The sequence below is a fragment of the Cynoglossus semilaevis genome, chromosome Z (assembly GCF_000523025.1).
Source record: "Cynoglossus semilaevis isolate Cse_v1.0 chromosome Z, Cse_v1.0, whole genome shotgun sequence".
NCBI lineage: Eukaryota > Metazoa > Chordata > Actinopteri > Pleuronectiformes > Cynoglossidae > Cynoglossus > Cynoglossus semilaevis.
The window spans coordinates 19,043,149-19,049,180 of record NC_024328.1 but is presented as its reverse complement, the minus strand read 5'-3'; the positions used below and the strand labels follow the sequence as shown (position 1 = coordinate 19,049,180).

The 6,032-nt window shown below is 37.3% G+C and overlaps 1 protein-coding gene across 2 annotated transcripts in view; it reads left to right on the top strand.

Moving 5' to 3' along the window:
* The first annotated feature begins 664 nt into the window (after positions 1-664).
* Positions 665-6,032, top strand: part of acsl2 (acyl-CoA synthetase long chain family member 2) — a 22,148-nt gene continuing 16,780 nt past the window's right edge. Inside the window, exon 1 of one of the 2 annotated variants that reach the window (XM_008336773.3) lies at positions 665-906. The gene's annotated coding sequence lies outside the window, so the exon portion shown is untranslated. Of the gene's footprint in view, positions 958-6,032 lie in introns of both variants that reach the window. The other variant, XM_008336772.3, reaches the window with a different exon arrangement.

Sequence of the window (6,032 nt, the reverse complement as noted above, 5' to 3'; positions counted from 1 at the left end):
ACGTCAACTTGCAGGTTAAGCCACAGACATAGACCTATGTAGAAGCTGATATGAACCTTAACAAGAAACAAAACCCCCCAAAAAGAACCAGTTGTAAAATGTCACTATAGGAAAATGTAGGAAGACAATGAACTAAACACTAGCATCTTTGAAATTAACTTTTGTTTTTCTATTTTAAAATATTTCACAGAATTAAATGTCAACTGATATATCTGAAAAATACTAAATGTTGTGGGCCACACATTGGATAATAGTTAGATAGGTTAATGAGTTAGATTCCAGGTTTTCCTTTATGGAGTTGTCCCCTTTCCTCCCATATTTCATAATCTGCAGATTAGCCAATAAATTGACTGGAGACACATTTTCACCATAGGTTTAAATTTAAGTACAAGTGGTTGTCGTCTTTCTATCTGGCTGTGCAATACCAAATTGTCAACTCTGTATCTGACCCTCGCCCGTTGGCTATTGAGATTGGCTCCAGCTCTGTCATGCTCTGTTCAAAATTCTTGTGTTTTTTGAAGTGTATATCATATTTATTTTTTTGTATATTTTAATAGTATTTTTTTCAACTAGTTATTTAACAGTGAATGTAATGTAAAATAATCTATTTGTGGCATTTGATAAGTTATAATTTTTGGAGGATTCAGAGTAAATACGATTTCTTGAAATGATGCGTTGCAATAACAGCCTTTGTGCAATCATTCAATTGACAATGGAAGTCTGCAGTTTTAAATGTGTCTCTACATATGCAGGGTCAAACTAGCTAACTACAGTAATAATTAAAAAACAACGCTGAATTCTCCGGAAGTTGCAATTAGTCGTGCTTTTATTTTGAATGGTCAATACAGGATGTTACAGGACGCCTCGAAACCTTTAGTACGTTTGGAAGAAGCGACAGCTGACAAGGTAATCTGACAAAATAACCTGAGAGACTAGACGAGTTCGTGTTTTTACAAGGTAGGTTGATATTTAACTGTCTCTGTTGTAAATGTGTTTAATCTAACACCGGAACTTTGTTGTGGGAAATGTTAGCCAAAGTGACAGGCAAAAAGTTTGGCATCGGAGATTTTGCAGGCGAATGCAGGCGTTTTTCTGCAGCTGCACGTTTCGGTAACGAAGTTTCCATTTCCATGACATCGCACGTGCAATGATTGTAATATAGAAGATACAAATCCAACTTGTTCGAAGTCTATAGTAACGTAGAAAAAAACATTCACCATAAAATATATTAACTAGGTAACGGAATCGTGTGAGTTTAATCATTGATTTAAAGCCACAAGAGTGAACACTCTAAACTTCGTTAAAAACATGAAAAAAATGTAAACTGTAAACATTTATGTGCAACTTAATAGGTTTTATATGTGCATAATTACAAAAGAATGACCTCAATAAGCCTGTTTCTAAAATATAATTTGGCTGATTCTAAAAAAACATAGGTATATTGTTTGTTTTAATGATGACCTTTAAATGTTTTTCCCCATAGGAAAGCAATTTATTTTAAATACTGGTACTAATATTTGTCATATATATCAGCTCGTCAATACACTGTCCGAAAATAAAAACTCGTAGTCATGCAAACAATTCAAAGAGAAAACATTTTAAAAAAACTTTTAAAAAAAGTGTTAAAAAGTTTTTAATATTAAAAAAAATTCACTTTTCACAATTTACAAATTAAAATATTTTTCTTTAATTCTTTAAAAACCTTGTATACAATTGTATAGAAGTGACAAGAAAAACAAGTAAATAATAGAATATGTTATTGTATTTAAATATAATAACTATAGTATATTGTCATACAGGATATAACTACAACATTTTTGACTTTGGTTATTCGATGCGTTGTTTTTACCCACTTATCGAACCCACGTCACTAAATTGAGTATGATTTAGCGCCATCTAATGATAAAGATCTTAGATGTCAGTTGAGCGTCCCTAGCCAAGGTTTCTGTAATCCTTGTGGTACAAGTTTTTTATATATACGTATATATACACACGTCTGTTACGTTTGTCTCGTGTGGGCTGCAGTAAAAACCTGGATATCCAATATGGCTGCCTCTGCAGTGGAGACCAACTCCTGGTATACTCCTGAATAACAATGGGCGCATTACTGTATAGGACAATGCAAACAAACCATTTATCTTCACTTGTGCATGGAATCAATGAACTCTTTGTTTTCACTGGGTATTAAGATACATTTACATACGTTTCTAAAGTTTTAAAAAAATCAACTTTTAACTTGAAGGCAGTGATATAAAGACAGTGATTCTTAATAATAGTTTTTGCGAATAAACTGTGTTTGGAAGTTTGTTTTTGAACTTTGATTCCCCAAAACTGGTGCTTTACGATGCATGTTATTAGAGGCTTTTCTAAGTCGAAATTAAAATAAAACTACTCAAGTACACGTTTGGTACACGTGATTCAAAGAGGAGAAAAGGAATGCACTCGTTTGTAACCGTCAACATAGTTGTGGTACCATATACCAGACTGATGCCAGGGATAATTATAGTTGTTAGATTTTTCAACCCTATGAACTGAAGGCTTTTGTCAAATTGCAATCCAGTTGATAACCTCATACTGCCTGCAGTAGTATATTACTGTGACATGCAACTTCCAATTTTCTCCCTAGTTTCATTCATACTTTGCTTAGCATCCAGCCAAGAATTAGAGCTCAGAAATAACAATAATAAGTTTCTACAACGCGCACAAAAACATGTCATCTTCATGGGAGGTTGGGTATTGCTAATTAGTGGTTTGTACTCTATAGTACTGTTGTTACACTGTTTTGTACACTATTTGGCTTAATCATTGCCTCAAGTGACAATTTATCCCAATACATTGCTGAAATGTAAAGACATCACTGCTTTAACAGATCAAATACAAACTAACATTTTTATAGCACTAAAATACAAAAGTTCTGATGATCGTCTTGATCTGACAAAATGAAAATTATAACCCAGTTTTATTAATGTTATTGTTAATTTTTAAGATGTCCTGAGACATGTCAGGGGCCGTAGTCTTTTTTTATGTCCCGGTCATCAAGGTCAAGTCTTGCTGGATTTATAGAAAGTCATAGAAACAGGAAGGAGGTTTTTTGTTCCAGTCTCTACTGATACAACTCTGGTGCAAGACATAGTTCAGGTATGAGGTTTGGTGCCAAAAAAGCTCAAACTTGGGCTGAAAGTTGCATAGTGATGGTGGAATCAGTGCTGCTCAGATTTCTTTAATCTGAAAAATGTGAGACTGAGGAAAAAAAACCCCAACAAATAGTGAACTGTTTGTCTGATCAGATTATTTTGGGGACATCAGACCACTCGTGGACTGTTACAGTCGTACTGAAAGTCACCTGCTTGTGACCAGGTTCGTGTCCATTTTCTTTTTGCTTCAATTAGAAATCACAGCCTGTAAACATCACTGGGTTTCATTCTTTCTCTTACTGGTTTCCCCCTCTGGCCTTCGAGCATCACGTGTCTCCCCCTGTAACTCTCTCCCCGTTTCCCCTCTCCATCAGCCCATTCACTGCTCTGGGCACATGGGGAGGGTTTGGGGTTCATAGCTGCAACTGCTTTAGCTGTGGTTGTACGGACAGAGTAATGTATTTTGTATTTAGGATCAAATAAGAGTTTATCATTTAGACAAAATAAAGGGTGGTTGGGTACCTAATACTACTTACAAAATAAGTAAGAATAGTAATTAAAGTAATCAAAACCATTGAATATTTGAATTTGCGTCATACTCCTGCACATACCCAAAATGAGTCTGTGCTTTGTTAACACTAATCACAGTGATTTAAGTGGAATCAGTGTTAAACCATTAACACTGATTCTACTTAAATCACTGTGAAATGTGATGTGAAATATATTGCACCTTTAGTAAAGTTTGGAACTCTTGATACTTTGCCAGATTTTTCCAAAAACCAGTTTCTGTGTTCGTTATTGCATGATTTTGTAGTAGTAAATATTTTACTGTGTCACTGCCTGTCAGCAGCGGTGGATGAGCACTGACTTGCCTAGAGCCTCTTGCTGTTGCATACCTTCTGTCTCCATGTCAACCTTCAATCTGTTGGCTTTTTATGGCGTTTTCTGTCTCTAGTCAGGGTGTTGGTCTACTCTGACCTGAAGTAAAATTTAGGCCACATCCACAATACTGTGTTTTAGTACAAATATATTAGTGTGGAGCAATGTGCCAGAAGTAACCGCTTATGTCATGCCAATGACAGTAAACCACTGCTTGAAGGGGCAGTGTTTTTGTTGTTTAATACTTGTTAAACACTGTTGATACCCTGTTAGATACAGAACAAGTCATAAATTCTGATTTGGATCTGGAAATAGGAAATGTGCCTCTTTAAATACAATTCTAGCTAACAGTCAATATCAGCTCTGATGACGATAGGACGGTTGGGTAAATAGAAAGTAAGCCCTCCCATTTTTTGGTGCTCTACATTAACAACATTTTGTTAAATTAATAAAACTGTCTTGTTGTGATGGATAAATGGTCAGTTTACACTGTCACCTCAAATGATGCTCAAACTGTACTTTATGCCCGTCGTAGTTCAGCTAATCCAGTTGGAGAGAGTAAACTGGACAAACGTAGAACAAAAAGGGACTGAGCATCATGTGTTGGATGATAGTCTGCTTTGATTTGTAACACAAAACACAGTCACCCACCTTTTATTTGAAGTATTATTTTATATGAAAGTTGTTCAGGTGCCACTTTGCACCTGCCAGAGTAAGACAAAAAGCAGGAGATTTTCCATGATCCATTTAAACAAAATACAGCATTTAAAGATCAAGTAAAAATGACAGTACAGTTTAAAGACAGTTCCCTCTAAGCCGTGTGTGTGTGCGCGAGTGTGAGTTTGAGTGTGCAAGTGTGTTTCTTTCTGTCTACCTCTCCCTCCTCTGAACTCCCACTCCCATTCACAAAGGCTTTTGTCAGAGCTCAGACAGCGACTATTGTACTCCCAGCATTTACTCCCCGGAATACATGAGACAAAAGAGGATGGTGCAAACACATTTGAAAATGAAAACACCTTCAGAGCCCATGCCAATACCTGCTGGTTGGTTGAGAAAGTCTAGGTTAATCAAAGAGGGCATTAGTCCTGCGAAGCCCAAAAGGATTTTATTCAGTCATTGTCGTTTCCCATTCCAAGTTAAATACATCTATTCTCACAGTAAAAACTGTCTAGTTCCTAGCTTAGCTTAGTTTGGAGGAGATTCACATTTTTAGGTTTTAGTTGTATTTTTTTTAAATGAGGTGTTAAATAATAATAACAAAACTATTCATCATTTTAATCTTTGGGCACTGTGTACAGCTCCAGAAGTAAAACAAGTTTGAACAAAGTCTTTCTTCTATCATTTTTTTCCAATCTTTGATTTGTGAACACATGCAAAACAGGTTTTTGACAAACTAGTCAAACATTTTTATTGCTCAGTTTTATGGCTAATTCCTTTCCAAACATGGTGTTTTTAGATAATTGTTATGCAAGTTGCAGTGCCACATGTGACTTTTATTACAATACATCAATTGAAGCAATAATCTTGAATGTATAGGCCTGTTTGCCATTTGGTCAATATAAAGCAGAAAACTTTGGAGAATTACAGTTATTTCCAAAATGTCCATATAATGATGTCCATCCATCCATCCATCCATCCATCTTCAACCACTTATCCGGGGCCGGGTCGCGGGGGCAACAGTCTGAGCAGGGACACCCAGACTTCCCTCTCCCTCGACACTTCCTCCAGCTCTTCTGGGGGGACCCCAAGGCGTTCCCAGGCCAGCCGAGCGACATAGTCGCTCCAGCGTGTCCTAGGTCTTCCCCTAGGTCTCTTCCCAGAGGGACGGCACCCAAGCACCTCCTGAGGGAGGCGTCCGGGGGGCATGCGATGTAAATGCCCAAGCCACCTCAGCTGACTCCTCTCGATGTGGAGGAGCAGCGGCTCTACTTCGAGCTCCTCTCGTGTGACAGAGCTCCTCACCCTATCTCTAAGGGAGCGCTCTGCCACCCTGCGGAGAAAGCTCATTTCAGCCGCTTG